The following is a 12,618-nucleotide window of genomic DNA, read 5'->3' on the forward strand; positions in this document are numbered from 1 at the left end:
GCGGCAGCGCGCGGCCTACTCCCACGCTGCCACACGCCGCCTTCCCCCGCACCACCACTCACGTACCTGGGCCGGATGGACCATGGCTGGACCGCTCGATGGCCCATCTGGCACATTTCCCTGGGCCAAAACCCTAATGGGCCCATTAAGTGCTTGTTTCAACATTTTTACTTCTATATTATGTGTTGTAATCATAAAATTAATTCTAGGGTAGTTTTTTTGCTGTAAAAATAAATTAGTTCTAGGGTCGAATATTAGTTTTATATTATGCTTTTTATTATTTGTACATTGTATATAAAATAAATTAATTCTAGGGTAGCATTTTTTATATTGCTTAATTTATTGCAATAGTTTTTGGTATGTATGAAAATTAATATTTACGGTAGCTTATTCATGCTATGTATGAAAATTTCATGTCCATTCGATTCTAGATGCACATATATTTTCATGCTATGTATTTATATATTGTACGTGCTATTAAACGATGCTTATATAAAAATAAATCTTCACTAAATTAGAATTAGCTTGATGAGTTCTCCAAACAATGATGGCGAGGCGGGTGCCCAACCAAACAATGGTGATGAGGTGGGTGCCCATGGATCAGACTCGCATCACACCACCACCACTACCAGTGGATCGTGGAGTTCACCATCCGATCCGTGCCCTATCATAGATAGGGCGGCTTGTCATGCCGAGACCCGAGACCCTACTTACAATCCAATAGAGGAGGTACAATTTAATAAATTCAATGAAGGGCTACGATGGGCTGTTATTCATATCTATACCTATGTACCGAATATATATAGATATATGACTGGTTGTTCTTTGTAGATAACTTCTCAATTGCGGAACCAAATGGAGGAAGATGCATCGAATTCTGCACCAGAGGCAACTGAGACCACCGCCGAAGATAGGAAGCAAAAACGTGGGGATCGGGGCATAAACAGGTGGCCAAATCGTACATATTCTGTTACAGAAATAAGCCCAAAAGAAGAGCCCCTACAACCTATAGAGGTGGCATCTAAGTATCGAAACGCCATTGGTTTCCTTGTTAGGGACAATCTTGACATCACAATCTCTAATTGGAAACTAGTGCCGAAGAAAACCAAAAAGGACTTGTGGAAAAAGTTGAGAACAAGGTTTATTTTTCGAGGTGATCACGAGACATGAGCTGTCGCGAAGGAGTATGCAATGAGGCAGTGTGCAATCAGCTTTCATAAGTGGAGGTCTGAATTGAATACCAAGTTTGTAAAGAAAGGGTTGGACGCAACGAAGAAGTACCCGAAAATTCCAGCAACTAAGTGGAAGACCTTTGTTTAGCAGAAAACATCAGAAGACTTCTTATCTAAGAGTCAAGCCAATAGTGAACTTGCAAAGAAGAACATATACCACCATCGCCTTGGCACTGGTGGTTACAAGCGTGCGATTCCCAAATGGTAGGCAGATGAAGCTGCTAGGAAGGTGGCAGGGTTACTGGTGATGTTTGAGGAGGTACCCGAAAGGGCTGTAAACTGGCTTCGTGCACGAAAACCACAAGAAAGTGCGTCTGGTTTGTCGTGGCCAGATCCAATGATCGATGAAGCAGTTAAGAACATTTTGGCCGTGGCAGCTAAGCAGAAGGAAGGATCATTCAAGCCATCAAGAGAGAGGGAGATCCTTATTGTTGGTCTGGGTAACCTAGAACACCCCGGTCATGTGCGGGCGTCTTGTCTCGGTTGGGCTGGAAGATGGATTTCCTGAGCATGCCGATATGTATAGAAAATGTGACCGCTACAAGGAAGCTATGAGAGATATTTTAAGGAGGAGGCTAAGCTAAGAAATGAAATAGATGTTGGTTGAAATCATGTCCAATCCTAATTCTGAGATAAGGCAACAATTGGCTAGTGTTTTGTCAAGTCAACAAGTGCCCATAATGCAGCTACCTCTGGAACCGCCAGTGCTGAGCTCTAATGTACTAGTGTACCACACCAGCTGTAATAACTCCATCATCATAGCTACCACCAGTACTTTTCAAAGAGTTGTCAATTGAAATTTTAAAACGATGAGACGTGTCATTAGAAGCCATACTAGATGGGCTGATGTTCGCATTACCCTCTCCGTTATTTACCGGAAGAGCAACAGTGCTAGCAGTAATTATTGGAGCAGGAAAAGTCACATCATTCTCGTCCATTTGAATCAAAGCCGTCCTCGGCTTTGGTGTAATTTCAGCAACCTTTTTCTTGACTTTTGAAGTAGCAAATATCTCAGCCTTAATAGCACTCTTAGACATTGGTTTGAGCATATGATTAACTCCCTTGTGCACAAATGAATAATTATTAGAACGACCACCATTAGTAGCATCAAGATCAAATTGCCATGGGCGAGCCAACAATACATGGCATGCGCTCACCGGTGCGATATCACAGTCAACTGTATCAACATAATCGCCAATGGATAATTTAACTCGTGCCTTATGAGTAATTTTTAGGGTGCCACTCTGATTCATCCATTGCATATAACATGGCATTGGAAGCCTCCATATATATAAGGACAAAGAATGCAAAACATCAGAACTAATGGCATTCGTAAAACTACCACCATCAATAATTAATTTGCATACCTTGTCTTGAATTTTGCATTCTGACTGAAATATATTAGAGCGTTGCCCCTTCACATTAGTAGCAGTACCATCCTGCTTGACTTGTTGAGCTAGCATAGATAAGCCACTTGCTGCATCAGAAACAAATATCAATTGATGGCTCTATAGGAGAATCAAAGGAAGAGTCCATAGCTTGCTGTCCTGGCGCGCAAAAAATTTCAGCACTCACGCTTACATCTCTCTCGTGCAATTAACCCCTCTTTAGGTTCAGTTACTTTTTCTTTTGTAGCAGACATCTTTTTGTTTTCCTGAATACGAGGAATAATATTAGTAACACGAGCACATTTCTTCTCGGGCTCCTTGGCAACATAAAATATGTAATAATATCCTCCGACTTTTTAACATGCACCATGAACTTATGATTATCAACATATTGACTTTCTTTTTCTGCCACACTTTTTTTTGGGACCAAGAGAACTGCGAGCACAAGCAGATAACTTGTCACCATAATTATTGTGACTGTTAGCTTGCTTTATTGTAGCGGAAGAAATAAATTCAGCATGCACAGACTTGCCATAACTAACACCATAACCCAGCTTCTTATTATAAGAATTAATATCACCAGCTGGCCAGTTAAAAGCAGGAAGGTACGCATCTCCTGCAATAGAATCAGCCCATGATAAGCGCACATTTTCCTTAGTGCCTTGGGGATTTTGTGCACAAACAGTAGCTACCTTCTTCTTTGACTCAAGCGGAGGAGCAATTTGGCGCCGTAGCACAGCTTTCATATCATTCCATGTCTTGCAAGGTTCTTCACCTCTCATGATGTGTCCTTTATGTAATTCCCGCCACCACATAGAAAGATTATCAGAAAATGTCTTCTTTGCAAAGAACAGCTGCATGTGTGACGCGAGTCCACAACCCCGAAAGAAATCCTCCATTGCATCCTCCCAATCATAGTAACGGGCATCATAGGATATTAAATAAAGTGTTGGCACACACTTAATTTCTTTGTTAGCAAGACTATAATCAGCCATTGAACAAACTCGAATGCATCGTAAGCAACCCAGAAGCTGATACCAAATGATAAGGACACACCTACAATGCCCGAATATTTTCCTGATCTTTCACGGTACAAGATAAACTGAATATAAATTTCTGGATTATATACGAACGAATAGCTGCAGCAATATAATTCCCCTCAACTAGCACAGGTAATCAGGAAGGAACAAATATGCTCTCGGGAGTATTCAGTGTATATATTAGCAGGCCCGACCAATCACAGTTAATGGCAAAGGCAGGTCACGGAAGGAACCAAATACGAACTCACGAAGCACAGTACGCAATAATAATTTAATCTAGAATGATCTCCCAAAGCAACAAAGAAGCAGCAATCGTCCCACCGGAAGACTCAGCAACAACCGTGGACCAAATAATTCTTCTGAGATCAAACACCAGGGATAGCAATATAAATGGTTCAGCTTACAATGGTTGCAATCCAAACCCTAGATAACTTCTTCCATCCGCAGCCACGACGAACCACAATCAGAAGACGGGGATTCTACAAAAATCCAGGACGCGCCCAAGACGAAACTTGATCGCGCACAATTCTCAATTCGGACGGATCGACAGGGTAGATGAGAGGAGACATCCTCTCACTGTTCGTATGAGAAACCCTAGACGAAACACACACAAAATAAAATCCAATATGCCTTACACGGCCGACACCTGGCCAATATAGCACACGCAGGTGCTCAAACGGACTCACCTGGTTTGACCTGACGCACCAGGCTTTGGCCAAGCCAAAGTCCGACTCTAACCCAAACTAAGCACGTCCAGGCCAATCCAACTAGCGTAGGACTCAAGCACCAAGTCCTAACCTTTTAGCAAATAAACAACTAATTAAATCCGGCACGAAAATAACTTACTATAATAAATATGATGGACTAAGCCAATCATGACCAGAACTACTAGGCTGCTGCATCAATGATTATGACGTCCATAGATATTGATATGTTTTCTTTGCTTCCTCCCTTCTATTCTTTTGTTAAAAATTATCTCTTTTAAATATTAGCTTGGTAGATATAACTCTTCACTCCACGTTAATATCAAAGGACAACGAACCAAACTGCATAGTTAAATAATTTGTCTCTTCACGCGCTGAAGTAATTTGAGGAGCAATGGGCTCATCACCCGACTCCGCTCTGCCTCCTCTCAAGCCCTCGTCCCTTCAACATGCTAGTTTGCACTCCCTATGCTCACCTCTGCTTTGTTCCTACAAGTTTGATTGTGTTTAAAATGTTATACATGTTAATCAAACTTAAAATGTGAAATAAAACCATGCCAAACTGTGAACTTGACTTTATAAAGGTTGGCCAACATAAATTTTGTTCCTAGTTCATATACTTGTTACTTGTGGACACATATCTTTATTAGGAAAACATGTCAACTAAGTTGTTGTGAGGTGAGATATGGTAAAGACTAAAGAAATCCTATCTTTTCTATGTAAGCTCTTGGAGATTTATTGTTTTCATAAAACATCAATACCAATAGCCTCACTTCTTTATGGTGAGATTTCCTACCAAAGCCAAGTATCATGTTACATGCTGAAAACCTTTCACATATGCTACTTGTCTTTGTATTGAGCTTTGTCAAACTTTGTTGACATATGTTGAGAAATTTATCATGCCCCAAGATCAAGATCACGTACACTCCACCAAATATATACTATACTTGTACATTGGAAGTAAGCAAAAACATGCTTTTCCACTTCCACCAAATAAATACTCCATGTTTTCAAGCATGATCTTTCTCCATCATTCTCACAAATGAGGCATGGGCAATGCAAAAGTATTGAAAAAAAGAAGAAACATAGCCATGCTCTCAAATAAAAGATGGAGAAAAAATCATACCATGCTAAGGAGTAATCATGATCACCATGTTTCCACACACATGCACATCTTGATCTAGAGGTATGACATGTTTCTCCATGGATCCATTGTTTGACTTAGCAATATGTGCAATGCAAGTGTGCTTTATTCTTATCCTACCCAACTTCACATAAGATTGTCAGAAGTACGAAGTAAGGCAAAACACCAATGCCTTGGAGAGGATACATACACCATTGAGCGACTTGAATGTACCATTTGAGGAGAAGTTTGAGCTTTTCATTTGCAAAATTCACAAAAAACTCCAAGTATGTTTCATGGGAGATAGTGATGACTTGGTGTCAAAACCGTTTCACTTTTCAACCGCTCAAGGCGTCATGGTAGCCACTTGAAAATCCACAGGTATGAGGAATGACATGCACTACCAGAATCCAGATATTTCATGAGATTGCAAAACACGTCATGAAATATGGTTTTACTCTCACGAAAATAATACGTGAGGGTACACCGTCATGCATCAACTCTCACAATAATAGACACACGAAAATACCACTTTCATGAGTTCACCGCCACAAATTATTTTTCTGGGGGGAGTTCGTGACGGCCACACTCATGAAAACAACATTGCCACCAAGTTTGCATCAATGTTTTCATGATGGCTTTTTGTGGTATTTCATGAGAGGTCACCATCATGAAATGATTTCATGAGTCACCGCCATGAAATGGATTTCGTGAAAGTTTGTTATTTCGTGTGAATCACCCTCATGAAATAGATTTCGTGAGTCACACAAACACATAGAAAATATAGTATTTTGTGAGAGAACACCACCACGAAAACAAGTTGTTTCATGAGAGTACAAACCACCATGAAATTTACCCACTGGGAGCATCTCAATCCAAATTCCAAATGCACACATATGGTCCAAATGTCAATCCAACACACAAATACAATAAATTCCAATACATGCATATATGCATCTGATTCCAATCCCAATATATTCCTACTTCATCCGTGTCCAACCATTACACTAAAAGGCACAATTGGCTCATAGTCCTAGCCATTCAACATAATAAGTTCTAGCACATACATATATATAGCACATATACATACTTATGTCGTCATCCTCTTCGTGGCTGCAATTTATGTTGTCATCTTCACTGCCTCTCAAATCTCTGCTGTACGCCTTCTGGATCCAAACTTCATTACAACATATGCGTTCAAAGCGCTAGCCAAACTTATATTCCTAGTGATCACAAAATGAATGAAGTTATAGAATAGGCTAAGAACACGGCTGCAAGGTAATGTAAATTATAGTGATGGTCAAAGTTAACTTGAAACAAAATAGGTTCAATTATCATGCTAATGTCAGCTAAAGAACATATTGAGATGAAGGTACTAGTAGGCATAGAAAAAATCAAATCTGTAAAGAAAGAAATTATCATGCTAATGCCAAATCTAGTGCTATCATGACAATGGCGAGATCAAGACAATCGGGCACTAGTACTCTAGTTTAGCTACTAAGCCAACCAAGGGGGGCTCAATCTTCGTTTTAGAAATGAAAAGGCATTGCACTTTGTGTGTGTATAACCATTGAAACAGCCCAAACTAAATTTGCAGTCACACCATTTATATTTCTGATAGTCACAAAATAACACAACTGATCATTTGAACCCAAAATCCCCAGCTGATCAAATGGCCCAAAACTAAGGATATGTAATTCAACTAGAAGCACTGCTACTTGATTGTATAATCTTGACAGATTCAGATTGTATCCTTTCTTAGAAATGCGAACGTCAAAAGACATCCAGAAATCATACATAGTGTTAGAAAGCTCTCATACTTTCAGATCAAGCCTCTGCTGGGACCTTCACATGGATAGAACAGAGACGATAGACTATTTGCTAAACAGGTATCAAAACTGCAGCATAACTATTTGATAAACAGAGGTAGCAAACTGCAGCACAACTTATTTGATAAACAGGGTTAGCAAAAATCATATATGCCTGTAACAGAATGACAGTGTAGCTAGCAGCAAGTACATAATCAAGCTAGCTAGTACAACCAAGTCCAAGTCAATCTAGTGACAAAAAAATTAGTTCATAGTTTCATATATGCAGGCACATCACAGATCACAGCCTACCACTAATTGGCTAATTGGTCATTGTAGTTTGGACAGAGAAAAATTGAACCTTTGCCCCTTACATACAAATATTATCCACACAAGAATAGATCCACCAAGCCATAAGAATCTGCATTACAGCTAGCAGTGAAACATGGCCGCTGCTGAACTGCTGATTGTCGATGGCTGCTGCTTCCTGGAGTGAGCAGATTCACTACTCTAAACAGTTGAGGCAAACCTAGAAAAAGTAGATTCACTTAAATCCCACTAAATCCATGACTATCTGTACACAATCGAGACAAACAAACATTTGGATTTGAGTGATGGCATTGAAGGCTACTACTACGTACCTATGAAGGGCCACAGCTCGAGCTCTCCTTGCCTGCGGTCACCGCCGCAAGCGACTGGTAGCGCCGCCGCTGCTAGCCTGCGAGTGGGAGGGCCGCCGCCGCAGCTGTGAGTGGCAGCCTCACCGACGCTGCAGCAAGTGAGGGAGAGAGGTCGGCCGCAGATCTGGACTACTCATACCTTGATGCCGCCGCCGTTCATAGATCGACGCAGCCCCAGCGGAAGACGACCCACATCCTCCTCAGCGAGATCCGGCGAGCACATCATCACTAGGGCATCGTCGCGTCGAGGCTGGCCTGTTGCTCGCGCCACGACATCGGCTGCCCGCGTCTCGAGGCTCGCTGGATCGCGACACTGGGCGGGCATGGTGCGGCGGTGTAGGCCTGGTGCGGCGGTGCAGGGCTGCAGGGTGCGGCGAGAGGCGCGGTGCGGGGTTGTGGGGAGGACGTCGGCGCGCGCGGACAACGCGCTCACGCGCCGGGGGGTTGGGGGGGCGGGGAGGCGTGCTTGCGCCGCGCGGCAGGGCCATGTGGCGGCTCGCGGTGTCGGGGTGTGTGGGGTGGGTGGGTGGGGGTGGGGGGGGTGTGGGGGGGGGGGAGGGATAAGAAGTTAGGGTTTGAGTTATACGCAGATCTCATCCATCCGACCGTGGATCAACGGACATAAAATCATGGGCCGAACTGGAAATCGTGGGCCGAATAAGAAATCGTGGATCTCTTTTTCTTTTGTCTTTTTTTTTCTTTCTAGAAATTTTATGAAATTCTACAATTTTGGAGTAGTAAATGATTTCAAGTGAAAAAGTTATCAATTACAAAGTTCTATAACTTTTCAGATCTACAACTTTCATTTTGGTCATCTTTTCATGTGACTTTATTTTATCAATTAAAAATTTGAATTTCAAAAAATATCGACTTGAAACAATATTTTCAAAGAGTAAATGATTTCAGTTGAAAAAGTCATGAACATAAAAGTTATACAACTCCTCAAGATATACAACTTTTATTTTCGTTATTTGTTCATCCGACAAAGTGATAGTAAAATTATAAGGGAGATATGTAAAATTTGTAAACAATATTACTATCACTTTATCGGATGAACAAATAACCAAAATAAAAGTTGTATATCTTGATCAGTTCTACAACTTTTATGTTCATGACTTTTTCAGCTGAAGTCATTTACTGCTTCAAAATGTTATTTGAGGTTGCTATTTTTTAAAATTCAAATTTTGAATTGATAGAAAAGTCACATGAAAAGATAACAAAAATAATAGCTGCAAGAACACAATAAATTGATAGAGCATTATTTTAAAAACATTTAGGAAAAAGAATCACGACATTTAGAGTTAGCATGAGGGAGAAAGACTAGTTACAAAATTTCGCTACAGATTAAAATGAGAAAACGTTTGTTCATGTTCTTTAATTTCTAGTATTTAAGCAATTATTTTCCTACTGAAAACCATCAGTTATTTGTGGTGTGCACGTGATTTTTGATTTTGGGAGCATGAAAAATCTCTCAACAGGGGTCAAAGAACTTGACAAAACTCAACACAAAATAAGTGGCATATGTAGAAGGCTTTATGTCATGTATAAACATATATGGCTTTCATGGGAATTTTGCATATCAATCGAGGAACATGTTGTTTGAATTTTGGGTTTTCAAAGATAAATCTCAACTACTTTGCAAGAGAGAGCAAGTTTCATATGATCCTACTATATCTCGTATTCCAATTAGTTAGATAAAGCGGGGTCCCTATAACGAGTGTTCACAAGTTATAGGAATATTGGTGAGGAATAAAGAGTATGCAAATTTAATCAAAGGATAACATGGAGACATTTGTTTTATATTTTTAATTTGTTTAATTTTAAATTTCAAAATTTTGAAGAGATGAGGGGTAATATTGCACGAACCATCGTCGAAGATGAAGAAGCTACGAAGAGTCAGAGATGGTTTGGCTAAACCAGTGATTCAGCCAATCCTCTCTAGGGCCATCTGTTCCATCCTTCTGTATGTTGGATTGCCCGATGTTGTACAATGTGTTGGTGGGAGATCTCGAAGTCTATTCGTAATGCATGAGAGATCTCCCCCACAATTATTCTAATACTTGTTTTATTAGACAGAAACAAAAACTAGAAACAAGCAAGGGTTCTACCGGTATGAACACCGAGGAGCCTAAATATTTTTTTAATTATTATTATTATCATTATTGTTTTTATTTTTATTTATTTATTTTACTTTATTATTATTAAAAACTTGTTCACCCAACTTTTTATTTTTATTTTTTTGTTATAACTCAAGCAAAGCTAAAGTAAGGTTGCAACTTTAATCATAGCCTTGATTCATCTCCATTATAATTACTTCCATTGGTTATGAAAATAATTACTCAAAGTTCATTAAACTAACACCATGTCTAATTTTGATTAAAGAAGACCATTTTAACCTAAGCACTATGCTTAATTTAAAAAGTTCTATAGATGTACCATGCACGATTGCATCCAAACCTAAGCATATATCATCAACAAGGACGGTATGAATTTGCATGATCAAGTTATATCCATATAGAGACAAACATGAGTTAAAGGAGTTGGTGAACATTTAGTTTTTTATGATAATCTGGGGAATTTCATAGCAGTGCTTTGTTTATGGTTATAAGCTTGACCCTGGAAACTTTATCTTGCAGCAATCAATGGTGGTTTAGTTCCCAGCTTCACCACCAAGCATTTAGCATCATCGTCCAGCTGCTAGGTTAGTACTATAGTGCATCCATGAGTTAGTAATATTTCTGATAAACATATGCATCCACAATCAATCTCATAAAAGTTTGAAACGAGGATCAGGAGATGGTTGGAATCTTTGTAGGAGCACGGGGTACTAAACAACATGTCCATGGCACAAAAGTTTTTGTTCTCAAGAGAGATATCATGCAGGATCATCATTGAATCTTGACCACCCTCGAAAATAATGTTTTGATGGTCAGAGGGACATGGTTTTGATTCAAGAGGGGGTGGTGATGAATGTTCTATTTCACAAGGATTTGAAATGAACTTTATCTCCTCGAACAGGTCATGGCTGGAATGATGCTTTGCCATTGGAATTTCTAGGTAAGTGGTGGAAACAATTTTCCCAAATTCTTCATTAAGGATCCTATGGGAAGGTTTTTCTTGGAAAAGATTTTTAGGAGGATAGCCAATAAGAAGATCGAATTCAAGGATCGCTAAGATGTGTAAATCTAAGTGAACCTTAGTTTTTCTATTATGATGAGCACGGCCCTAGCAATCCCACAACACTTGAAGATGAGTCCTGATGGACTTTTGAAGAGTTTGTTGGTCAAGAATTCAGACATGATACTAGTCTTGACCGTGGGGTTGTCCAAGGCTTCTATGTTTGTTCCTCTCAATGAATAAGGCATGGTTGTAGAAGGTGAAAGAATCCAAATTGCTTTGGAAGAATGTTTCACTTCCATTAACCATTGCTTCGATGGTTCTATCTTGGGGAAAACTTCCTCATGAGGATTGTGCCAAAAGTGTTTTGAGGTATTGCCATAATCCTTGAATTCAATAGGGAACTCCAAGGGATGAAGTATTCTTTCCTTCGGTGTTCGTGGTTCGGGTGAGGGATCATGAGTCGAATCTAAGGGTGGTATGTGTTTGGATTTGACTGATGAGGACTCCATAACACTTGACATGACTTTCGCTTGGAGGGTTCTAGTTTCCATGATGGAGGAAGTGTTTCTTTTTAGGAAGTTTTCAAGGTATGTCACCTGTTTCAGTCATAGGTTTGTGTGTAAACCAACCTTCAGCAGTCTTGTCTAGGCATAGGTCAGCATATATGTCAATACCCAAACAAAAGAGAGGCAACAATACACTATCGGATAAAGACAAGTCTGGGTCGGCATGTATTAATTTTGAAAACCTAGCCCATGTTGTACCTATGGACTCCTCATACTGCTCAAAGTGGAGGATCGCCCTTGGTAGAGAGTCGATACAAGGACATAGGGAAGAATGCAAGGTAAAACTTGTCTTTAAGTTTATCCTAGTCTCCATTCATACTTTCTAAGCCAAGTGTGTACCATTGCTTCACCTTCTCTATGAGAGAAAAGGGAAACAATTTCCACTTTAGAGTTTCTTGTATCATGCCTAAGATGCTCAGGCATGAACACATGTCCTCAAACTCGTGCAGGTGTTGTCAAGGGTTTTCATTATCATGCTCTGAGAAGGGTTGTGCCCGAACCATGGCTATTAAGCCAGTGTGGAGTTCGCAGCTAGATGGAAGGGTTGGTTTTGGTGGTGGCTCAAGGAACTCCCCCTTTGAAACCAAAAGGTTAGAATTTGAATTTGGCTTCATGATATAAAGGATAAAAGAAATATTTTTGTTTTTATAAAAGATACAATTACGAGGACAAACTAGGTTCAAAGAAAATATAACTACCATTCCTCGATAATGGCAACAGAAATGCTTGTTGGTATTTCTTAACACATATAGAAATAATCCACAAGCGCACAAAATTACCATTGTAGCACTTCACCCAAAAGTATTTAGGGTATTGTATTTTCCACAGGGAACGGAGGTACTCTTCTAGCTAGTTCATCCAAGGATAACACAAGGGTAGAGTAGGTAGATGGTACAGATGGATTCCTATGGTTCTAGGGTCAAAGGATAGATAAACTCTACTTTTACTTGCTTACTT

The 12,618-nt window shown here is 40.0% G+C and overlaps 1 pseudogene; it reads left to right on the forward strand.

The window, feature by feature from the left end:
- The first annotated feature begins 528 nt into the window (after window positions 1–528).
- LOC136499764 (uncharacterized) lies at window positions 529–2,029 on the forward strand (annotated as a pseudogene).
- Window positions 2,030–12,618: the final 10,589 nt, after the last annotated feature.

The sequence above is a fragment of the Miscanthus floridulus genome, chromosome 13 (assembly GCF_019320115.1).
Source record: "Miscanthus floridulus cultivar M001 chromosome 13, ASM1932011v1, whole genome shotgun sequence".
In the NCBI taxonomy this organism is placed as follows: Eukaryota; Viridiplantae; Streptophyta; class Magnoliopsida; order Poales; family Poaceae; genus Miscanthus; species Miscanthus floridulus.